Raw genomic sequence first — 25,986 nt, forward strand, 5'->3', positions numbered from 1 at the left:
ATAATAAACATCTAATCCACTTTGTGTCCATATTTACATGGCTGGTTCTCTCATTAGCTTGTAAACTCCTGGAGGACATAGATTATGTCTTTTTCATCTTTGTCTCTTTCCATTTCCCACTAGCCTTGCTCCAAAATAGGCATTCAATAAACTTGCTGTTTTAGTGTTTTTGAGATACTGCAGCAATGAGAAAATTGCTGTCTTCCTGGAGCCTGGTTTAATCTGGGGAAATCACTGGGATTCAGCATTCCGGTCAGAACAGATCAATCCCATCCCCCAAATCTTCTTTCTGGGGTTGTCAACAAAGTTTTAAAAAATAATAAAGACAAAATGAAATACAACTGTTTCAGCTAGCATTTGTTTCAAGTATTCCCTGATTGAATTAAAGTTCCATAGAAAAACAGTGAACAGTTCACTCCACTCCTTGCACCCTCCTTTGTAATACACTGACCATTCCCATTCCAGAGCAGGCTATCAGTGGATACCTGGAGCCTACCTGCACAGAATGGGCTTTTCACTGCTGGAGGTGAGTATTAGAGCCCAGCCAGGAATTCTCTCTGATTTGATCATTCCCACCAGAATAAATGGAATCAAGCACAAGCAACAGAGTGAGAAGAACATAGGGGCTGAATGAACAAGAATGGGACTGTGAAGGATGGGCCAGATCTGGGGAGACTGATAGGAGATGGCAAAAATGTGAGGAGGGGCAGCCAGAGGGGAAGTTCCTTGCATTTGGCATAAAACGTTGATCATGAAAGAAACACCTGTCATTTAGAAGGTGGCAGCTGTAGTGCTTTTCATGACTATTTAGTAGCTTTGTTAAGCAAGTGCTCCCATTTGAAAATGAAATCTTGTTGGGCAAACCTCAGAGTAAAAAGTAGGTAAACACTGTGTTCAGAGGTTCTGCCTTTCCTGGGAGAATAACACTGCAACGTTGAAACAGGAGAGGATCTTAGCATTATATGAGAATTGATAGGGTCTGGCTGTGTCCCCACCCACATCTCAACTTGAATTATATCTCCCACAATTTCCACATGTTGTGAGAGGGACCCAGGGGGAGGTAATTGAATCATGGAGGCTGGTCTTTCCTGTGCTATTCTCTTGATAGTGAATAAGTCTCACGAGATCTGATGGGTTTATCAGGGGTTTCCACTTTTGCTTCTTCCTCATTTTTCTCTTGCTACTGCCATGTAAGAAGTGCCTTTCACCTCCCGCCATGATTCTGAGGCCTCCCCAGCCATGTGGAACTGTAAGTCCAATTAAACCTCTCTTTGTTCCTGGTTTCGGGTATGTCTTTATCAGCAGTGTTAAAATGAACTAATACGGTAAATTGGTACCGGTAGTGTGGGCTGTTGCTGAAAAGATATCTGAAAATGTGGAAGTGACTTTGGAACTGGGTAACAGGCAGAGGTTGGAACAGTTTGGAGGGCTCAGAAGAAGACAGGAAAATGTGGGAAAGTTTAGAACCTCCTAGAGGCTTGTTGAATAGCTTTGACAAAAATGCTGATAGTGATATGAACAATAAGGTCCAGACTAAGGTAATCTCAGATAGAGATGAGGAACTTGTTGGGAACTGGAGCAGAGGTAACTGTTGTTATGTGTTAGCAAAGAGACTGTTGGCATTTGCCCCTGCCCTAGAGATTTGTGGAACTTTGAACTTGAGAGAGGTTTTTTAGGGTATCTGGCAGAAGAAATTTCTAAGCAGCAAAGCATTCAAGAGGTGACTTGGGTTCTGTTAAAAGCATTCCATGTTAAAAGGGAAAACTAGCATAAAAGTTCAGAAAATTTGCAGCCTGATGATGTAAAAAAGAAAAACACATTTTTTGAGGAGAAATTCAAGCCAGCTGCAGAAATTTGCATACGTAGCAAGCAGCCAAATGTTAATCCCCAAAACCATGAGGAAAATGTCTCCAGGCCATGTCAGAGACCTTCATGGCAGCCCCTCCCATCACAGGCCTGGAGCCCAGGAGGAAAAAGTGGTTTCATGGGTGGGCCCAGGGTCCCTGTGCTATGCGCAGGCTAGGGACTTGGTGCCCTGTGTCCCAGCTGAAAGGAGCCTGAAAGGAGCTAGCCTAGAGCTCAGGCTTTTGCTTCAGAGGGTGGAAGCCCCAAGCCTTGGAAGCTTCCGCGTGGTGTTGAGCCTTCCACATGGTGCACAGAAATCAAGAATTGAGGTTTGGGAACCTCTGCCTAGATTTCAGAAGATGTATGGAAATGCCTGGATGCCCAAGCAAAAGTTTTCTGCAGGGCAGGGCCCTCATGGAGAACTTCTGCTAGGGCAGTGTGGAAGGGAAATGTCGGGTTGGAGACCCAACACAGAGTCCCTACTGGGGCACTGCCTAGTGGAGCTGTGAGAGGAAGGCCAATGTCCTCCAGACCCCAGAATGGTAGATCCACTGGCAGTTTGTGCCATCTGCTTGGAAAGCTGCAGACACTCAATACCAGCCCATGAAAGCAGCCAGGATGGAGGCTGTACCCTGCAAAGCCACAGGGGCGGATCTGCCCAAGACCATGGGAACCCACCTTTTGCATCAGTGTAACCTGGATTCAAAGGAGATCATTTTGGAGCTTTAAAGTTTGACTGCCCCTTTGGATTTTAGACTTGCATGGGCCCTGTAACCCCTTTGTTTTGGCCAATTTCTCCCATTTGGAATGGCTGTATTTACCCAATACCTGTACCCCTATTGTATCTAGGAAGTAACTAGCTTGCTTTTGATTTTACAGGCTGATAGGCGGAAGGGACTTGCCTTGTCTCCGATGAGACTTTTAGACTGTGGACTTTTGGGTTAATGCTGAAATGAGTTAAAACTTTGGGGGACTGTTGGGAAGGCATGATTGGTTTTGAAATGTGAGGACATGAGATTTGGAGGGGCCAGGGGTGGAATGATATGGTTTGACTGTGTCCTCACCCAAATCTCAGCTTGAATTGTGTCTCCCAGAATTCCCACGTGTTGGGGGAGGTACCTGGGGGAGGTAATTGAATCATGGGGGCCGGTCTTTCCCCTGCTACTCTCTTGATCTGATGGGTTTATCAGGGGTTTCTGCTTTTGCTTCTTTCTCATTTTACTCTTACTGCTGCCATGTAAGAAGTGCCTTTTGCCTACCACCATGATTCTGAGGCCTCCCCAGCCAAGTGGAACTGTAATCCAGCTAAACCTCTTTTGTTCCCAGTTTCAGGTATGTCTTTATCAGCAGTGTGAAAACGAACTAATACAATAACACATAAGATTCTCCCTTTCTTGCCACCCCCACCCCCATTCTCACCCCAGTTCCTCAGATCTGATTTTAGGAACTCACAGCTGCCAAGATCTTTTCCTGTCTATAGAAAGAACTATCATTTCATGCGATTTTGTCCAGTAACAGACTCCCTCCTCCTTCCCTTCCTCCTGTTCTCCTCCCTCATGTGTGTGTCTAACGAGGGGAGAAGTTCTCATTTGTCAATCCTTCATGTCAATCTCAATGGACAGATTTATTCTATTTTTTAGCTAACGGAATCGTGGATCTGGGAGAATGAAGTAGGCATGGGATAAATTGCCCTCTGTGTGCTTTCCTGTTACTGCCTGGCACGTGTAGCTTGTGGTAGGGGACTGAGAGGGTAGAATACCTGGAATCTATTTGCCTGGGAGAGCCAAGGGCCTTCTAGGAAAGAAGAGACCCTCACGAGGTCACGAGCATGGTCTGATCCCTGCCCCCAGTGGAGATGGAGATGCAAAGAGTTCTTTTTATAATCAAAAAAATTCTGTTGTTTTTATGTTTTAAGGGCATGATCTAAGTAGACAGTTCTAAGCATGTTGTAGTTGTAGTTTTTCAGGTTTTCTCTCTTGCCTAGCTCCTGTGGATTCACATCTGAGCATAGAAGAGAGAGGGGGCCATGTAAGAACTAAACAAAGTTATTCAATGGAAGGTCTGTTGAAACATTGGCAGCATGGGGAGCAGTGGGAGAGCCCCACACAGCTGAGAGGACTGACCTCAGCATGACCACCACAGGGCTTTGGCCCATCTTGTGTTTTTTCTTGGTTGGCCAGCCCAACTTTCAGGAAGCACGCTAGGGTGACACCACAGCCCCAGCCAGGTGGGCATCTCAAGGTTCCAGGGATGTCAGCATTAGAAGGAAGTCACTTGCCCCTGGTGGGACATAGGGTTGCCAGATTTAGCAAATAGAAATACAGAATGCCCAGTTAAATCTGAATTTCAGATAAATGACAAATAGTTATTTTAAGGATGCCTGTCTGTCTGTCCTTCCTATCTATCTATCTATCTATCTATCTATCTATCTATCTATCATCTATCTAATCTATCTATCTTATCTACCTATCCTCTATCTAAGCTGTCTACCTATCAAAATGGGATAAACTGTTGAAAGAACTATTCCTAAACTATTGAAGGAAAGATGTCTTGAAAGGAACGTACTTACACTAAAACATGATTCAAGCCAGGTTTGGTGGCTCTTGGCTGTAATCCCAGTCACTGGGGAGGCCAAAGAGAGGATCACTTGTGGCTAGGAGTTTGAGATCAGCTTGGGAAACATAGCAAGACCCCCATCTCAAAAAAAAAAAAAAAAAAGGAAAAAACAAAACCGTTAATCATTCATTGTTTATCTGAAATTTGATTTAACTGGGTGAATTGTGTTTAATTTGAAAAGCTTAGAAGTGGCAGCGGGCTTTAAGAACCTGAGAAATGGTCTCAGGTGTGGACAAAACATTCTGGACCATGGCTACTGATAGCCATCTGGTCTACCTTTACCAAAGTGGAGCCCAGCATCCTGGCCACAAACAGCCCAAAAAGGCAAAAGAGGTACATACCACATGGTAGCTGGGTGGAGGAATCATCTACTAACATTTATTTAGTTAGGTATTTACTGTTGGTCAGGTACTATGAATAAAAAAACCATTGAAATGCTCTCCATGCCCTAGAAGAAGAAGACGTGGAAATAAATGAAATGTGTAAGACATTACCAGTGCACTAATGGAAGTCTACAGTAGGGGCATAATGAAGGGAGTAGCCCATTCTACATGTGGGACAGGCCAGCAGGAGCTGCTTCCAGGAAGTTGTTCATTTTGATCCATGTTGAAATATGAGCAGGAATGTTCCAGGAAATGAAGAATGATAACAGTGAGCATTGAGTTGGGTTCAGGAGTGTGTGGGGAGAGGGGAGGGCTAGTTTGTAGAACATTCTTTGCACAGGAAGCTGTGTGGGAAAATAGAAAGAGGTGTGAAAGAGAAAGTCATGTTTGGGAAACTATGAACAGTTCCATATGGCTGGATAACTGAATTTTACAAGGTGGGGTTACACAGTAAGAAGCCTGGAGAAGCAAGCAGAGGCACATCTTTGAGGGCCATGAATGCCCACTGTTGGAGTCTGTAGTTCTGGCCGTTTGTTCTCAAGTTATGAAGGCTTTGCCCTCTGTGGCTTCTTCATCCCCATCCCAGAACTCTATCCACTGGCTCTTTGTATCCCCTCATTGCCTTATGCAAAAAATTCTGAATCTTCTGCACTCTTTCAGCTCTTCAATCCAGCTTCACACCCTCCATCAGCACTTCACTCTCCCTGCCAGGCTGTGCTGGGTATGGCCTTGACCCTGAGGGCTTGCAGCCCCTGGAGCTATGCCCAGCAATGTTATTGGGCTCCCCTATAACCAGCTGGATTTTTCTACCATGCTTTTCTTCTCTTTGATCCTTCTCATTAAGTATCACTTGCCACTTTAACCTCCCCAAATATCCTCCTCCCTTGGCTTCTGTCAATTCATAGTCACCAGGCTTTTCTTTCTGTTTCTCTCACTGCTTCTCAGTTTTCTTTATAGGCTTATCTTTTCTTCTGGATTCCTTGAATGTTGGAGTTGGCCTTGATTCGGTTCTCATTTTTTTTCTGTATTCCCTGCGTAATTCCCTTCTCTCTCATGGTTATAATTACAACCTTTGTGTTGATGGATGAGTCTTAAAAGTCTCTATTTCCTGTGCAGCAATTTCTCCTAAGCTTCAGGTAGTATAACCACCTGCTTACCCAAACCCTCTCCTTCTGAGGGCCTCCTAAACATCTCAAATTCATCATGCTGAAACTGACATGATTATTTTTTAACGGCTTTATTGCAGTGCAATTTATATACTAGCAAATTATCTCATTTTAAGTGTACAATTCAATGATTTTTAATAAATTTGCAGAGTTGAGAAATCATTACTGCAATCTAATTTAGAACATTTCCATCTCCCAAAAAGATTTCTTGTGCCCATTTACAGTCACTCCCTGTTTCCACCCCCAGCCCCAGGCAACAAGTAATTTTATTTCCATGTATAGACTTGCCTGCCCTGGACATTTTATATTAGTAGAACTACACAACATGTAATCTTTTGTCTGACTTTTTTCACTTAACATGTTTTTGAGATTCTTCCATATTGTAACATGTGTCATTTATTGACAAATCATATTCCATTGTATGGATGTACCACATTTTGTTGATCCATTCACCAGTTCACAGACATTTGGAATTTCCCCCTTTTTTTTGCTATTATGGACGGTGCTGCAATGAACATTGGTATGAAAATTTTTGTGTGAACGTATGTTTTTATTTCTCTTGGGTACATGCCCAAGAGTGGCATTGCTGGGTCATATGGTAAATTTATGTTTAACTTTTTTTTTTTTTTTTTGAGACGGAGTCTCGCTCTGTGGCCAGGCTAGAGTGCAGTGGCATGATCTTGGCTCACCACAATCTCCACCTCCCAGGTTCAAGCGATTCTTCTGCCTCAGCCTCCTGAGTAGCTGGGACTACAGGGTGCACCACCACACCCAGCTAATTTTTGTATTTTTATTACAGACAGGGTTTCACTATGTTGTCCAGGATGGTTCGATCTCTTGACCTCATGATCTGCCTGCCTCAGCCTCCCGAAGTGCTGGGATTACAGGTGTGAGCCACCACACCCAGCCATGTTTAATTTTTTAAGAAACTGCCAAACTGTTCTCCAATGACTTTGTTATTTTTACTCACCATTTCCCATTGATCTCTATTTCAATCAATGGCTTCACCATCCATCTAATTAGTAATCCAGAAACTTAGGAGTTCTTTATTCCTCCCTCTCCACATTCCATTAATCACCAAGTACAGTCGATTCTACCTCCTAAGTATCTCTAGAACCATCTCCAAATCTTCACCCTTTGTGACCATCTGTGTTAGTCCACTTTCACACTGCTATGAAGAAATACCTGAGACTGGGTAATTTATATAAAAAAAGAAGTTTAATTGACTCATAGTTCTGCATGGCCAGGGAGGCTTCAGGAAACTTACAATCATGGTGGAAGGCTAAGGGGAAGCAAGGCACATCTTACATGGTGGCAGGAGAGAGACAGAGCAAAGGGGGGAAGAGCCAAACACTTAAACCATCACATCTCATGAGAACTCACTCACTATCACGAGAACAGATGAGATTATGGGGGAACCCCCATAATCCAGTCACCTCCCACCAGGTCCTTCCCTACTCAACACCTGGGGATTACAATTTGAGATGAGATTTGGGTGGGGACACAGAGCCAGGCCATATCCTAACTCAGGCCACCACTGTTTTCTGCTTTAGTGACCTCCTCACATTTCTCTGGCCACCTCACCTTCCCCAATCTATTAATTTTTAAAACAAGCTTGTGAAATATTTGATATTCACAAAAGAATATAGGAAAACATGAATAATGTATAAAGCATAAGTATGAAACAAAGCCTCGTGGCTCACCATCCAACTTAAGACATGAATATCCCAGCACTGTGAAGTTCCCCTTGGGCTCTAATCCATCCAGTTCTTCACACCACAACTGATCAGCACATTTCTCTGCTTCAGAAGATTCAGTGGCTCCTTATTGTCTTTAGGATAAAGTCCAAACTACCTATTACAGCTTTACAAGTTCTTCATAATTTTTGAAATTCTTCCCCAGGAACCTCCCCTTGCCCCAATTCCTTATCATTCAGGTACTGCTCTTCAAAGTCACACCTTCAGGGAATGCTGGGGACCAGACAAAGTGCTCTCTGAACCCTAGGCATTTCTCTAATCATTGCACTCATCACTTTTTACTCCTAGCCGTTCACTGTCTGCCTTTCCCATTAGATAGTTCTGGGAAGGCAGAGACCATTTCCACCTTGCTTGCCCCTTCATCTCCAGTGTTAGTAAGGTGCTTGGCACAGGGTAGGTGCTCAGTAAGCATTTTTTGAGTGTTTAATGGATGAACTGATTCTTATACATCCGAATACAGATGTCTGGTAGGTATTTGGAACTCAGAAGAAAGGTCCAGGTTAAAGATATAGAATTGGGAGAATTAAATCATGGAAGTTAATGTTGCAACCACAGGAGTAGATGAAGCCACCAGGGACAGAGTGAAGGCTAAGAGGGAAATCTTACACTCATGTTTGAGGGTTGGGCGGAAGGGGAGGGCCAGCAAAGGAGAACAACGGTGAGCTGGGAGCAGGAGGACAGAGAGCACAGAACCCAAGGGAACAGGTCTCAGTGAGATGGGAGAGGTCAAGGAAGGTGAGAAGTGCCAAGAATACAGAGGGTCTGGCATAAAGGAATCACTGGAGATCTTTGCCTGAGAGTTCCAGAGGAGCTAAAGTGGAAATGCTGTGAGTTGAAGAGTGAAGTACCTGAGGGAATGCAATGTTTACTGGTCCACAATTTTGAGGCACTTGAGAAGCATGGAGATCCGAAAGAGGGTTTTGATTTGGGGGACAGAAATGAGTGAAACTTTCATTCGAATGCTCAAATGCATTGAGCATTTGTGCCAGACAGTGTGCTGGGCTGAGCATCCTTTCTGTTTGTGGGAAAGATCCAGTAGAATCTAAAAACAAGATCACTGGAAGGATATGATTTATGGAGTCATACTCCAGATGATATGGCACATGGCTCTGGAAAAGGAGACCACTTCTTTTGAGAATCAAGGAAGTAGAGGACGGGTGGATATTGAATCCTTGCCTTCTGCTTCCAAATTCAGTGAGCTTAATTTTAGTCTAACTTGTTTCCTTCTTTGCATTTTTTGGAAAGCAGCTAAATGCAGCTTCCCCCTCTATTCATATCTCCTGGGGGAGGGCCAGGAAGAAGAAGGTGGGAACTTAAATTCTCAAATGTCTCCTCTTCCTCAGTATTGACCACAGCATATACCTTTCATTTTCATTTCTGCCTTGTCCTGCTCCCTCCTAATCTTTATATATTCACAAATTTAAGGCAAGAAAGTTTTCCCAGGCTTCACTTTGTATTTTATATCTGATGGGAGGATTCATGAAATTTGAGGGTTTGGCAACAGTCTCAAAAAACTGACCTAATAGGGAACTGAACGAGAATTTCTAGATTTAGGATGCTAAGAATTTTAACATGCTTCTGCCAGCAGAGGGAGCCCCAGGATTGGGAGAGACAGCTCGGATGGCTACTTAATTTCTGGCAATGCCGTCAGCAGTCCAGAGGGATTTATGGGTTAACTGAAAATAAAAGAGAATGAAAGAGGGAGAGAGGGAGAGAGACTTAAATATACAGAAATAGTTACACACACATAAAATACATGTAAACTGATTCCCTTGCTCCTCCTAACACACACTCCTGATTTCCACTCTAGTCCAGTGATTCCCAAACCTCCATGAATCATCTGGGGGAACTAAGGGCAGATCCTTAGACCCCACCAAGTCCTGTTGAGTCTGGCTTATTAAGGGTGGGACCTAGGAATCTGGATTTTTTGCAAAGTTCCTGACAAAGATTTTTCTGGCCAAACTTTAGTCAGGCTCCTGAACCTTCTAGGCCCATCTGGGCACTTCCTTGTAAAATCCAGTTTTACAAAGAATCCTGCTAAGTCAATTTAGCAAGAACCGAGCCCCCACCCTCCCCCCATTTTAATACCCGATTCCTTGATCTCTAATTGGTTTTTTCATTTGCCATCATCCCCCAGGGGGTGCCTGACCACCCTGGCCTGTCTTCAGAAATAATCCTGTTTCCTTTCAGCCAGAACCCTCCTTACCCCAACCCTGATGTTTCCTCTTAGTAATTTTCCATCCCACCAGTCACCATCCTGCTCTTTAAGTGTAAATTATCACTCACTTCCCATGGTGTATTTGGAATTGAGTCCAGTTCTTTACTGAGATCTCTTTTCCTCCATTGCAATAGTCCCGATTAAAACCTGTTTTTACCACTTTAACTGCTCTCTAGCTCTGGTTTTCTTTGACAGTCCCCAGGTGATTCTAAAGTAACCTGTAGACACACCGGTCCGAACTTCTACTTTGGGTAATTAGGTAAATACTTTTAACTTTAGCTTGTTAGAGACTTAATGGCTCCAGACATCAACATGCTGACTGGTTGGTAGAATGTATTCCCTGGGAGACTGCTGTGTTATGACTGAGCCATTTCCTTTTTTTTTTTTTTAAATAAACTAGTTTTTACATTTATTAATATAATACATGAGGAGGGCTTAAAAAGTCACCTGGTACAAAAGGTTTACATCTAGTGACAACAATCCTTGCTCTTTCCTTTCTCAGCCCTGGTCCCACTGACAGACAAATCGCTTTTAAATCTTAATTTATTTTCCCCTGAAAACCAACTCCACATTTGTAAACGATGTGCTTTTACTGCTATTTGATTTTGCAATTTTGGAAATTACTTATTCATTTCCTGCTAAGGATTACTGGGATTTTGCGTTTTTACAACACGCAAACACCCATTCCCTTTTTTCTAGATTCCTAATATTATAATAACACAATTTTAATTAAATCAATAGTGTTTGTATATTATGATTAATTGTTTACAGCTGAACAATATAGTATACTATGATGCATTTCTTTTCTTCTAGTCTTCATTGAATTCCTGGGAGTTAATAATCACTTCATTTTGATTTGTTTGCTTTCTTAGTTGTACATGTCCTTCAAACCCTCTGACAAGAGATATAAAATTCAAATAAATAGGTCAAATTAATTGAGTAATCTATGAGCTCCTTTATTTTTTTCTTGGAGACATTTTACTGAAGCCTTTAGTCCTCCTGTTCCCTGAATCTGGGGACTTTCCTTTGGGAATGGGAACTCCTGTTTTTCTCTTTCTTGATTTACTTCCTCATTATGATAAGGAAATGTTTTGAGACCTTGTATGCAGGAGTGATGTTTCACATTTTTAACATCTTTAAGAGGGCATTAATCCATCAGACCCCGGCCAAATAAAGGACAGTGTGACAGTTCTGGTCAGCCCCATCCGCTTGTCCTTGTATTACCTTCTCCTTGATTGTTTTTTGGCTGGATAAGGATTTCTAGGTAAGTTTTCTCTGAGAATTGGAAGATGTTGCTGTCTTGCCTTTCAGTTTCTAGCTTCCAGTGTTGACACTGAGAGGTCCAACTGCTGTTCAGATTTCTGACCCTTGGTTTGTGAACTATTTTTCTTTCTCCAGGACTTTTGGGGTCCTTTTATTCCTGGGGTTCTAACATTTCCAATAATATGCTTTGATGAGTTTTGTTTTTGTGGTTCATTGTGTTGGGCACCCACTGGGTCCACTGAATATGGAAATTCAAATCTTGTATTTTGGTAAATTTTAGAGAAATTTTTTTGATTATTTTATTCTCTTTCATTTGCTCTGTGCTTTCTTTTTGGACTTCTTAATAGAAGATATCAGAGCTCCTGAGCTGATCTTTTAAGTTTCTTATCTTTCTATGTCTTATTTTTTTAATCTCTTTCCATTTCATCCTATTTTTTGGAAGATTTCCTCAATTTTATCTTCCAATGCTTAAGTTTAATTTTAATTAATTAATTAATTTTTTTGAGACAGAATTCCACGCTTGTCGCTCAGGCTGGAGTGCAATGGTGCGATCTTGGCTCCCTGCAACCTCTGCCTTCCAGGTTCAAGCGGTTCTCCTGCCTCAGCCTCCTGAGTAGATGGGATTACAGGTATGCACCACCATGCTTGGCTAATTTTTGTATTTTTAGTAGAGATGGGGTTTCACTATGTTGGCCAGGTTGGTCTTGAACTCCTGACCTCAGGTAATCCGCTCACCTTGGCCTCCCAAATTGCTGGGATTACAGGCATGAGCCACCGCTCCTGGCCCTTCATTTTAATTTTTAAATGTCCAGTTGCGTTTTCATTTAAAGAGCTCTTTTTTCTTCTCCATACTTAAAAATTGGTTCTTCATTTTATCTTATTATTATTATTTTTTGAGACAGGGTCTCACTCTGTTGCCCAGGCTGGAGCGCAGTGGCGCCATCACAGCTTATTGCAGCCTCAACCTCCTATGTGCAAGCAATCCTCTCATGTCAGCCTCCTAAGTAGCTTGGCATGCACCACTATGCTCTGCTAATTTTTTTATTTGTTGAGACTGGGGTCTCTCTATGTTGCCCTGGCTGGTCTTGAACTCCTGGGTTCAGGTGATCCTCCCACTTCAGTCTTCCAAACTGCTGGGATTATAGGCATGAGCCACTGCTGGAGAAGAAAGTTTATTTTCAGCCAAAAATTGGCTTCTTGATCATAATTCATGAAATATCTTCCCTTATCTCTGGGGGATATTGATGTTGCTGTGGCCGTTACTGATAATTATTTCTTTGGCTTTCTAGATTTCCTCTCTTGAGGTCTCCAGTATCTAAGGCTTTTGTCCCATGCCCGGTGTCTTAGTCTGTTTGTGTTACTGTAAAGGAACCCCTGAAGCTGAGTAGTTTTTAAAGAAAAGGGATCTGTTTGGCTTATGGTTTTGCAGCCTGCAGAAGAAGCATGGTGCCGACATCTCCACCTGGTGAGGGCCTTAGACTGCTTCCACTCATGGCAGAAGTCCAAAAGGAGCAGACATCACATGGCAAGAGAGGGGTGGGAGGGGCCAAGCTCTTTGAACAACCAGTTCTTGCAGGAACTCATAGAGTAAGAATTCACTCATTACTATGAGCATGGCACCAAGTCATTCATGAGGGATTCACCCCCATGACTCAAACACCTCACATCAGGCCCCACTTCCAATCTTGGGGATTAAATTTCAACATGCAACTTGGAGGGGACAAATATCCAAACTATATCACCTGGTGATCTTTGTAGTCTCTTCCTTGGCTGTTGGAAGCTTTGTGTGTGAGGGCAGGGCTTGTCAATTTTTGGACTTCACTGTAGGATAATCCAGAAGGCCCCTGGCGGTTTCACTGGAGGAACCACACATCAATGTCTGTAGTGTTTGTCTCTTTGGTTGAGTCCTTTCTACAGGGAAGAATCCTTAATTCTTCTGCTTAGTGTAAGCTGGGGTAGGGTGGGTGGAGAGGGGTAGAGCTAGGCTGTTTGTGTTCTGGGAGCTGAGCCAGTAAAATGGGCTGGGGAATCTCATCTTTCAGTATGGAGTCTTTCTCTAATCTCGCTATTTCCAGCTCCATGCCTAACCCCACCCTCTGCTGTGTCTGATGTCCCAGAGCCTGGTGTGTCTTTGCTAAGTTTCTCCAGAAAATAAACTTTCCTTCTCCAGCTGGAGTAGCTGTAGAGGCCAAGGGTCTTCTGCTATGTTTACCCCCACCTGTTCCTCCAACTCCTGAGGCTTCCCATCATGAGCCCTCAGACTCCAGCAGTCTTGGGTTTGCTAAGTCACTTATTACTCATCCATCCACTTTCCATCTTCCAAGAGTGTTGACATTCCTTAACTGTTGTTATCTCTGTTGTTCCCATGTTCCCAGTCTTTTTGTCCTTGTGGCTTATGGCATATAAATTCTTCTACTGTCATCAAAGCATTTTGTCAGGATGCAGAAATTAATGTCTGTTCAGAGTGCCAAGTTTAACCCTAGATAGCTATTTCTGAGTGGCTTGTCAGGCTTGAAAGGAGAGGAAGCTTATAGTAGTGATATCTTCTACTTACCCCCAAGTTACTGAAGAGTCAAGAGCATGGAAACAAGACTTTTTATTGCATGGTTTTATTCGAAGAAAAGGAGGGGAAATATTTCATTTGTTCGTCCATTTAAAAAAATACTTATTGAGTACTAATACATCTCTGGAATTGTGCTAGGCGCTGGGAATACAAAGCCTCACTAATATGTGGTGTCTGCTTTCAAGGAGTTTGAAGTCAAGCACAAGGAAAGTTGGCAAGTAAGTCAGAGCTCACCATAGCGTGATGTATACTATAATAGGAATGTGTGTAGAGGGCTATTGAAGTAGAGAAGGGACAGGCCATGGCAGCAGGAAAGGGCTCTGGGAGGTGGTCCTGGAGCTCAGTTTTGAAGGCTAAGTACAAGTTATGAGGATGTTGGAGAAAGGCATCTCAAGCAGAGGTAACTGCATGTATTCAGGCAAGAAGTCTAGAAAGCATGGCATTTTGGAGGCAACTCAGGTAGCCTGAATGGCTAGAGCAAGGGTCTGTGTTGGGGAGGGGCCTGAGTAAGGCTGGAACAGTCACTGAACTAGCCATGTCCCTCCAGAGCCTGATCCTGGGCTTACCAACAAGAGCTCCAGAAATCATAATATCTTATTCCCTCTGTGAATTTGAGCAAAGTTAAAACAATGTTATTTGTAAAATGAGGATAATATGAAGATTACATAAAGAAATGAGACATGTAAAATGCTGATCCAATGGTAGGAATGTAAAATATTCTAGTTCTCTCATGACAAATCTGCCTTAAATCTTTCTCCTCCCTAGTCTCCTAACAGTTATAAAAAAGATTCTGGAAAAACTAAACTATTGGGGAAATCTTTTTCTTCTTTCTATTTCTGCCAGGGAAAGATTACTTGAGCATCTTTTAACTGAATGTTGTATTTAGTCAGCAGCTGCGGTGTTTATGAGCTCTCGGACATCTGGGGTACCTTCCTGTAAAGTTTTCATGATTTCTTAAAAGGCTCCTGGGTGGGACTCTGGGAGAACTGAGTTCCAATCTCCCTCCCATCACTGACAATACATGTGACTTTGGGCAAGGCCCTTCCCTTGTCTTGGCTTCAATTCCCTCATCTGGCAAACAAGGAGAAATAAATTAGATTACCTTTAATATTTGTTCTAGCTCAGAAATTGGATGCAGGGAACTTTTAGCTGTACTCAAATTAGTATAAAGAAAGAGCTAGGATTTTCAGATTTTATTTTCATATCATCCTAATGACAGGGAGGCAGTTCCTTTCAAACCTTGGCAAGCCAGCAGAAGTGAGATTGTTTCATCTCTCCTTACCTTTCCCACCCTCCTTTCAGCTTCCGACTCTGATGAACTCACACAAACCCCAAAGAGAAACACTGGCTCTGAAGGAAACACTTCAGTTGTGTCCCTCTGATACTGGTAAGCTCTGTTGGAAAAGTCAGAGGAGTTGGACTCTTAAAAGCCAACTGTTGTGAAAACACATCATCGTCGTCTGTAGGTGTTTTCTGAAGCATGCATCCAGCTATTTTAATCTCTCCAAAGTGAGTGGATCACTAAACCACAACCCTCTGGATGATATGGTCTATTGATGGCAAGTGAAGGTTTGGGTAAATGGTGAGGGTGGGGAATGGTATTTCCCTTTCCTGTCAGGTTTCTCTAGTTCCTTGACCTGAAACAAGTGTTGGGATTTTCTCTGAAAAGGCCCGTTTAGGGCTCAGAGGGTCAGTATTCTGAGCAGCCCAGCTGGACTAGGATTAAAGGATAGATGAATAGCACATGAAGAATTTTGATGGACACGTTTAGGCCTCCCTTGGTCCACTGAACAAGACTTCTGGAAATAAAATGAGCCTTTTCAACACTCTAGATCTAAATGTTAATAACATTAAACTAGCTGATGTTTGGCTGCAACATGCAGGTATCAGCACATTTAAGTACTTCCCAAGATACAGCATAGTGTTTGTGCTCTGTCATTGGTTTAAAGCTGATTTTAAAAACTGCTTACAACATTTCTATAATTCTTGCTGTCTTTCTGTAATTCCAAAAGAACATGCAGACATTTTTTATACTATCTTTGCAACTTTTTTGTTCCAACTTGACTTTCTGTCCCACAATGATCAGAATGCTGTCAGTGCCAGCAAGAGACTTCTGGTTCCATCTGCATCTTATCATATCATCCCTCCTACACATTTGAAAGCTCATCGGGCGTTTCTTCTTGTTTTTTCTGACCAGCATTTCACATTGAAATTTTTCTTTAGCCCAGCCCTCCTGTTAATTTCAATAGATTAATTATTTCAACAGCAGATTTTTTTGAGGACCTACTATGTACTAGGCCCTGATACAAATGGTGATACTATTATATATAATGTGATTTTTAAAAGTCTTACCTCAAGATTTCGAACAAGTCTGACTTCTTTTTATTGATGTTCTTTTTTCTTTTTCTTCTCTTCTCTCTCTCTCCCTCCTCCTCTGCTTTTCCTTCTGTTTCATCTCTCTCTTCCTTTGCGGTTTCCCACTCTTTGGGGAGGGGCAGGATTTCCTGCTCAGAAGTTGGTTGGTTTCTGGGAGGAGTCAGAAGACCTGATTTGGGACTGAAACCAGCTGGTCTGCCACCTGATACAAGAAGGTGAAACCCAGGCCAAGGAAGAAGTCCCTTATGCTAGGACCGAGCTGGCAGCCAGAAGGCGCCTGCAGAGACAGCTCCAAAGAGAAGCCAGAGTGGGCCAGTTCTGGGCATCAGGCATCAATCAGTACTCCCCAAAGGACAGAGGAGCCCTCGAGGCAGCCCAAGACAGGAATGCTTGGAAGTGGTCCTGGTTGCCCTGGAGACTTATCCATTACTATTGTTAGCTCTTAACATGGGAGAGGCATGCCAGACAGAGCCCCTGTCCCACCCTTAGCAGGTGCTTACTCTCAGATTCCTGACTTTGTCTCAAAGGAAGTTACTGAAACAAAAACTGGGTTTGGGCAGGTTTTCCCTTTTCGCCAGGAGAGACTCTAGTGATCCAGTGCATTCTGTGAGGCCTGTGTGTCCACACATTTCTCAATTATAAACTCCTTAGGGAATCTCATATGTGACTTATAAACCATTTTAGTGACTGCATCAGCTGATGTTGGAGTGGATGTAAAGGGAAGACAGGAATCTGCAATGGGATGTATAAGGGAAAGAGAATCCGTAAGTAGGGACAATAATTCTACTATGATTCTTGCTGATTAATGACAGAGAGAGTCACATCCCAATTCAGAGGTTTGTGATCTCTGGACTAAGGAGGGGACTACAGCATGTCAAAACAAAAATGTACTTTCTTCCTCTATTTCTTCATTTGTTCAACAGATATTTAATAAGCACCTACTCTATGCTAGGCACTGGGCTAGAGGCTGGGGATAGAGTGGTAAGCCATGCTAGATGTAGCTATGCCCTGATGGAGAGTATAGCGACTGGCCCCTCTGAGATTTGGGGACACAAACTCAGAGGAAGGACTGTAATTGTTGGGTACTAATGTCTCCTTTGGAGAAACACCATTAGACAGATTTTGGATAGTCATCTTTCTGTTACTTAGCCAACGTGGAACATTGGTTCTTTGAATGACCCTTTTGCTTGCAATATGTACAAGTACCCCTCTCTATATGTTCCCAATTCTTAGAAAATAGAAGACTTTTTGGTTTTGTTTTTATTTCGGGGCAAGTTTTTTATGTAGAGAACCATACGTTCTATTGATTTCTAGCTTATTTACTTTCTAGAGCTCTCTGAAAATATCTAGCTATGTATTGGATATTTTCTAAGCTGTCAGTTTCATATTTCAATTACTTTTTTCTCATTAAATCCCTGAATTCATATTTGAGCCCTTTAATAGAAAAAAATAAAGACAATGTTTCTTTTATTTCAGCTGTTGAGTGTACTCCAGAATGCTCTTTGAAAGTTTTCTGAAGTCTCTTTTCATTTTTATTTAGTTTACAATTTTTAATCTTTGTCTAACATACTTTTAAAAGAAAGATTTTTTTGAAATTGCTTTTTGTACTGGATTTTCAACGTTTTTCTCGTCCCCTCAAGGCGTTTGTTTTTCATTTTGCACAACTGAGTTATTTAATTTTTTCCTTACCCTGCTGCTTATAATTTTTTTTTCTCTATTGGATGGACTAACAATTAACTGAATCATTTGGTACAGATGCTTAATCCAGAACAATAAGTACCTAATAAAATCCTGAATTGTTAACTAATTTCTGCTCAACCACCCCTGAAGCTTAGGAAAATCTTTCATGATAACTTTTAATTTTGCTCCAGGCCAGGGTTTAAATTCAGCTTTTTAGGGCTCCCCTCTGGTTTAGCAGTTTTACAATGTGGTTACTCTTTTCCAGAGAAAACTTAGAAGAAACGGTTGTCTCATGTTGAAGGTCAGGTAAAGCTGAGTAGAAAGACAGAGAAATGAAAGGAGGGTAGGTTTTAGGTGGTATCAGAGTCTTTGAGAGAGACCATTCTCAAGTTAAAATTTTATTTTGAAGCCTTAGCTTACCAATGAAAGAAGCTAACTATTGCCTCTTTGGGGCTTTGTCTCCTAATTTTTCTGGGCCTCCTCTTAAATATCTTAATTTATTCATTTGACATGTCAGAAGTTCTACGTGATGGCCATTGCTATTCTAACATTAATTTTTGCAGTTTACCAAAATAAGTACAAGAGTTAGGATTATAAGGCTATTTTATATGGAAAGCAGGAGTTCTTCCAATGGAGACTGCAGTTTTGACATGGAAGAAACCAAGAAAGACAAGAGATGCCACTGAGTAAAAGTGTGTGCCTGTGAATGCTATCTTGGGTTCCCTTTCTAAGCAAAGGTTACAAAGGACCACATAATTAATGACCTGACAAAATCTTTCACCCCAGTGTACAAACTAAAAGTGTCCTATCACAGACTAACAAGACAGGGCATGCTCTCATCAAAGTTTTTTGTAGATCTGACCAATTGCCTTTTCCCAAATTGGTTTTCAGTTTACTGGACCTCCAAATGTTATCGCTGAGGACTAGCTTGGATTGGATTGGTAACTTACGGAGTATATATCTCCATTCATTTCCTCTGGAACACTCCCTTATATCAGAAATAAGACAATACAGAAAAAATGCAATAAGATTTTTTAATATAGACAAGCAAAAGTAAACAGAGAGTAGTAGGGGAATAAACAGTTTAATGGTAAAAATATTTATGCCTCCAAAACCAAAGTCTAATGAACTTATAAAAAGACCTGTGTTGAACTACCCAGTGGTATACTTCCCACACAAAATATCAAATGATCTTATACCAAGACCTATGTCCAATTACTCAATGGTGTACCTCCCAAACAAAATGCCTAATGACCTTTTACAAAGGTCTAGGTATAATTGTTTACTAAAATGTGCACCTGTTGACTAAATTTTCTAATTATGTAATACAAAGAACTAAGCATAATGATCTTATACAAAGACCTGTTTGCTTGCAAATCACAGAAGCAATGAGAACTTAATGAAACTAGTCAGATCTCAGGTTATCATTGAGATTTTCTCACCAGGCAGCAGATCTAAAGGACAAATGCACTTGGGCACAAGGAGCCCAGTAAGTGTACCTGTTGGTCCCATGTTCCCTGGAATATTGCCAAGGGAAGGTCTTTAAAACAATCACAGTAGAGCTTCCAGAATTGTCAAAGAATGATGAGTCCCCCATTTAATGTCTAAAATAAAACAAAATTGGTAAACTTATTGCTCATTATAGTAAGGGCAAGCTTTGCTGCTCAATCTCTCTGAAAAGCAGGCTGCTGATCTCATATAGGGTTTCGAGGATGCATGAAGGTCAGGGACTGGTGTACTTTCCCAGACATAAATGGGCTAACATCAGCTATAGAAGCATGAATATTTGTTGATTGGTTAGCACTCTGAGATGCAGTTAATGGCATGAGTTCATTCCTGATTGGTTGACTCTCAGAAGTGAGGGCCTATCACTGATTGGTTGGCTTCTAAAAGCTTAACAGGTGAATTGTCATTGATTAAGCCACTGGGTTTTCTACTAGTTCAGGTTAGCATGACTACAGAACAATCAAATTTTCATAAGAATGTGGGAAACTTTAAATATTCTCAGTTGATACCTACTATTTTTTTCATTACAATATAGTGCAAGATGGCATCTAATATAGCACAAAACTATATATATTTATTTCTATAAATAGATCAAATTTTGTGGTGTTTTGTGAAGAGGAAGATAACTTTAATAAGCATTTCACTATGACCAAATTTGAGACTATTAGGTTTGACCAGTAGGTTAAGGTATTTTTATAAAAGGCAAAAGCATTAGTTAGATGAGCTTAATCAAGAAATAATTTATTTTTTGAATTAAATTTATCACATTTAATAGTAATTGAGTGAAAAGGAAACATATTTATCAATATGCTGAGAAAAAGAATAAAGAGGCATTTAAAGAAAGGGATGATCTAGACAGGCAGGCTGGAAAGGGAAATACATCCGCTTTTTGGTGGTAGTATTAGACAGAATCCTAGCATCTTATAACTGGATGCAACCTCCAAGTCCAGGAATCTCCTCTCCAGTTTATACCATCCCTGGCAGATGACTTCCAACCCCTGCTTGAATGCTTTTGGTAATGGGGAGCTTACTGTATATCACAAGGCAATTCATTATGTTTTTTAATTACTCTGATATCTTAATAATATAATATCTGCCTCCTTGTAATCCTGCTTAATAGTGCTAGTTCTCTATTTTTGAGCCAGATAAGTCTTATCCTCTCCAATATAGCAGCTCTTGAAATATTTGGAGCAATTGTCATGTAAAGCTACTGAATCTAATATCTCTATTGTTCTTCAATTGTTTTGTATGTGATAGAGTTTCTGGACTTTTATTTGCCCTAGTCACTCTAATTAATCTAAGTAGATTTTTTTTGGTCAAGGTTTGTCTTAAAATATTAACAATAACAATAATAACTCTCATTGACTGATAGAGCCTGCTATATGCAAGGTACTACTGTAAGAACTCTATGTGTATTATCTCATTTAATCAGCAAAATTTTCCCTGAGGAAGGTACTATTTTACAGATGAAGAAAGAATTTAAGTAAATTGAGAGAGAGAGTGTGTGTAAATAACTTTCCCAGGTTTTAGAACTACAAATAGGAGAGTCAAGATGCAAACCCAAGCAAATCCAGGCAGTCCGATTTAAACTCTTAGTTTTCCACCCTGACAGAATGCAAAGTATAACAAAGCCACCTGCTCTTCTCTTTTTCTGCACATTATACTTCTACTAATGAAGCATTAATTTGTTTTAGAAGTCCTGTTATAAGCCCTCGTTGGCTTTTATTGAACTTGTAACCACCAAAAATCTTTAGGTCTGAGCAAAAAGAACAAAACTAGAGGCATCATACTACTTGACTGCAAAATAAACTTCAAAGCTATAATAACAAAAACAGCATGATACTGGCATAAAAGCAGATATATAGACCAATGGAACAGAATAGAGAGCTTAGAAGTAAATTCACTCACCTACAGCCAACTGATTTTCAACAAAGTTGCCAAGAGCCCACATTGGGGAAAAGACAGTCTCTTCAATAAATGGTGCTGGGAAAATTTGGTATCTACCTGCAGAAGAACAAGACTAGATCCTGACCTCTCACCATATCAGGTCATATGCCACATAACATTTTGGCCAATGAGGGACTGTATATATGATGGTAGTCCTATAAAATTATAATAATGTATTTTTACTGTACCTTTTATGTTTAGATATGTTTAGGTATACAAATGCTTACCATTATGTTACAATTGCCTACAATATTCAGTACAGTAATATACCATACAGGTTTATAGCCTAGGAGCAATAGTCTACACCATATAGCCTAGGTATGTAGTAGACTATGCTATCTAGGTATGTTTTAAGTAGACTCCATGATGTTTGTGCAAATGACAAAATCGCCTAGTAAAGCATCTCTCACAATGTATCCCCATTGTTACGTCACGCATACCTATAAAAATCAACTCAAAATGGATTAAAGATTTAAACATAAAATCAGAAACTATGAAACTACCAGAAGATGATATAGGGGAAATATTTTGAGACATTGGACTAGGCAAAAAAGTTTTAGATAAGACCTCAGAAACATAGGCAATCTAAGCAAAAATAGACAAATGGGATTACATCAAACTGGAAAATTTGTGCACAGCAAAGGAAACAATTAGCAGTGAAGAGACAACCTGCAGAATGGGAGAAAATATTTGCAAACTATATATCTGACGAAGGGTTAATATCCAGAATGTATAAGAAACTCAAACAACCCAACAGCAAAAGAAACCCAAGTAACCTAATTTTAAAAATGGGCAAAATACCTTAATATTTCTCAAAAGAAGACATAAAAATGGCCAACAGGTATATGAAAAAAAAATGTTCAACATCACTGATCACCAGGGAAATACAAATCAAAACCACAATTAAATACTACTTCACTATAGTTAGAATAGCTCTTACCAAAAGACAAAAGAAAGCAAGTGTTGGTGAGGATGTAGAGAAAAGGGAATGCTTATACCCTGTTGGTGGGAATGTAAATTAGCACAGCTCCTAATGGAATGGAAAACAACATGGAGGTTCCTAAAAGATTAAAAGTAAAACCACCATAAGATCCAGCATTCCCACTGGTGGGTATATAGAGATATCTGTACTCCCATATTTGTTGCAGCACTGTTTACAATAGCCAAGACTTGAAATCAACCTAAGTTGCCAGCAGTGGATGAAAGGATAAAGAACATGTGGTATATGTATACAATGGAATACTATTCAACGATGGAAAACAATGATATCCTGTCATCTGAGACAAAATGGATGAACCTGGATGTTATGTTAAGTGAAATAAGCCAGACACAGAAAGACGAATAGCAAACAGCACATGATCTCACTTAAATGTGGAATATATATATATATGTGTATATTTACTGATCTTATAGAAGTATAGAGTAGATCAGTGTGGTTAACAGAGACTTGGGGGGAGATAGGGGAGGGGAGGATGAGGAGAGGCTGGTCAAGGGGTACAAAGTTTCAATTAGGAGGAAGAGTTCTGGAGTTCTTTTGCACAGTAGGGTGACCATGGTTAACAGTAAGGTATTGTATATTACAAAATAGCTAGAAGAGAAGCTTTTGAATGTTCTCACCACAAGGAAATGATAAATGCATGAGGCAATGGCTATGCTAAATACCTTGATTTGATCATTATACAATGTGTTCATGTATGGAAACATCAAATTGTACTCCATAAATATGTACAATTATAATGAGTCAATTAAAAATTTCAAAAAACTCTAGATCTTTTTCACATGATCTGCTGCTAGAATATGTCTTTCAAATTCTGTGGTTGCGCAATTGGTTTTTTGGATCTGAATTCTGTACTGTATCTTTTTCCCTATTCAGTTTCAGTTGGTTTTTCTTCGATGCGTGGTTCCAGCCTATTGAGTTGTTTTGAGTTCTGACTGTGCTGTCTCAGCTCTGTGTCACCAACAGAACTGATAAGTATACCTTCTGCTACCTCTCCTAGGTTTTTGGTAAAATTACCAAGCAGCATAGGAAAAAAGACAATTTTTGTTCCTGTGTTGGGGGAGGAACATGTTTGATTGTAACCAGACAGAGCCTTGTGAGACCACCTTATAACTTCGATTCTGAAATTATTAAGCAAACCCTTTTTCCTTACTTTCCTCTAACCCAGAATTTTTCAACTTCTGCCCTATTGACATTTTGGAATGGAGAATTCTTTGTGTTGGGGGCTGTCCTGTGCATTAGATGATGTTTAACAGCCCACTGACTTCTACCCTCTAGATGCTTGCAGTCCTGCCCCCTCCCCTCACCCAGACACCAGAAATGTCTTTAGACTGTCAAATGTTCTCTGGAGGGACAAAATTGCTTCTCCTTTCATTTACAATCACTGCTGTAGCCTCATAAATGATTAAACAATCAAGTATTTATTAAGAACCTACTATTTGCCTAGGACCTAATGATTTCTGTGAACACTGAAGAAGACATGGTCCTTTACTTCAAGAAGATTATACTGTAAGAGACATGACCAAGCCCACAGAACAACTGGAAGAAGAAAAGCCCATTACTGAGTGATGCGGTGTGAGACTCAGGCTGTACGGCCTATAAGAACTCAGAGAATTGAGAAGACCAGTGAGAACAGAGATTTCAATAGCTCGGATTTGATTGGGTTGGGTAATTTGAATATAAATAGGCATGGGGAATTTCCTTCTACACAAAAACATATAGGCATACTTATATATTTAGGGAACTTTATTTTTTTATGTATAGGCAACCTTTCAAAACATAGGCGTTACCTTCTAAATAAAAAGTCATGTAATCCCAGTACTTTGGGAGGCTGAGGCAGGCGGATCATGAGGTCAGGAGATTGAGACCATCCTGGCCAACATGGTGAAACCCCATCTCTACCAAAATACAAAAAATTAGCTGGGCATGGTGGTACACGCCTGTAGTCCCAGCTACTCGGGAGGCTGAGGCAGTGGAATCGCTTGAACCCAGGAGGCAGAGGTTGCAGTGAGCCAAGATTGTGCCACTGCACTCCAGCCTGGTGACAGAGCAAGACTCCATCTCAAAAATCAGAGCACACAATTTTACATGTATTTTGACAATGGGCAAAATACCTGTATTTGAAATCATACCTTCCTTGGAGAATTTGAGGCATGTGGTTTCAGAAGATGTGGAGGTAGTGGGTGGGAGGACATTCGGGTTGGAAATTCGGGTTGGAAGAGTAATGTAAACGAAGGTGCAGAAAACCAGAAGGAAACAGGCAAGGACCAGGGTTCATGCTAGGCACCCTGACAAATCAGGCAAGACGGCCGGCTGTGATGGAAGCACATCACAGAGGCACTGAAACCTGGCATAAGAGTTTTAGTCTCAGATGTTTTTGAGTTCAGGAGCAGCAGAATGAAAGATATTAAAGGAAGACAGTCTGACAAGGGATTGTTTAGGGTGAATGTGCTAGAAGGTGCAGGGGGTGGCTTGAGCGGTTGAGAGCCAGACAAGGTGGTAACTGAATGGGTAAAGGAGTAATTAATAAAAGAGGCATTTTGGAAGACCAGCAGGAAGGATAAAATTGAGTCAGTTCCTAGGAAGTTTCTTGGACATTGAAAGTGAGGCTCTGCCTTGGTATAGGGCTGAATTTCCCATTTTGGAAACTGGGAGAGCCACCGACATTCTTTTCCTTTAAAACTCCAAATATGTTTCTTTTCCTTGATTAATCTTACCACATTCTGATTGCTTTTTTCCTTTGGGAGTGATAAGAATAGATTTCAGAAAGAGATGGCTTTTGATCAGGGCCAGGAACACTTGGTAGGAATTGAGTTGGCAGAAATGAAATGGAGATGTGTGTAGGGCATTGGACGAAGGAGAGAGTCTGAGTAGAGGCAATGGTGTGAGCCAGTGATATGTTTGGCAAAAATGCATAGCTGTTGATGAAAGGAGTAAAGTGTCAGTACCTGATTAGGACAGGTGACATGAAAAATGTGAGGAGACTAGCATCAAGGCCATGCCTCTGGCTCCTGGCTACTTCTTTAAAGTTTAAAATTTGTTTTGCTGAGCCCTATAGAGTCACTGAATTAGCTACTACTACAGATGAAGCTCTGTACACTGGAGGAGGAGGACTCAGATATGTAACAACCGGTTTTTTTCTCTTTCTAGCCCAGAGTTTCTTACTATGATCTGGATTCGTGGGGGGGGGGAAGGCTGGGTAGAGCTAGACTCATCATCTGCTTTGGTGTTCTTGGGAGCTTATCTCTTTTCCTGCCAGGTGGATAGTTTTTCCTTTCTTTCCTTCCCTTCACCTCCAGACCTCCCTCCTTCATTTTCTTTCCTTCTCTCTCTCTGTCTCTCTGTCTAAAATATAGTTGGGAAGAAAAAGATATCAGCCATGGGAACCTCTGGTGCACAGGTGTAAGGAACAAAGAGCTTTTCTGCCTTAGAATTAATCAGTTATCTCCTACTCACTCTAGCTCAGAAGTTGATCTACCTTTTGATGTTAAAATGCTAAATCTCACGGAAGTTATAAAATTTTCTCTCTTCCCACCCCTAACAAGAAGGAAAAACAAGTCCTCAACAGACTTATATGCATGTAGTAACTTATTACACAGTTCCTAGGTGTGAAGCAAGTGTCTGACCTTCAGGAAGCTGCTCCCTCTGCAGTGCTCAGGTAAGAACCCA

At 41.0% G+C, this 25,986-nt stretch overlaps 1 long non-coding RNA gene across 1 annotated transcript in view; it reads left to right on the forward strand.

The window, feature by feature from the left end:
- Positions 1-1,190: 1,190 nt before the first annotated feature.
- The window catches only part of LOC134808234 (uncharacterized), a 39,889-nt gene continuing 15,093 nt past the window's right edge, over positions 1,191-25,986 (forward strand). The window contains exons 1-5 of the long non-coding RNA XR_010150773.1: positions 1,191-1,249; positions 13,950-14,029; positions 15,114-15,198; positions 23,194-23,890; positions 25,917-25,975. This is a non-coding gene — a long non-coding RNA (uncharacterized LOC134808234). The remainder of the gene's footprint in view (positions 1,250-13,949; positions 14,030-15,113; positions 15,199-23,193; positions 23,891-25,916; positions 25,976-25,986) is intronic.

The sequence above is a fragment of the Pan troglodytes genome, chromosome 1, assembly GCF_028858775.2.
Source record: "Pan troglodytes isolate AG18354 chromosome 1, NHGRI_mPanTro3-v2.0_pri, whole genome shotgun sequence".
Taxonomy (NCBI): domain Eukaryota; kingdom Metazoa; phylum Chordata; class Mammalia; order Primates; family Hominidae; genus Pan; species Pan troglodytes.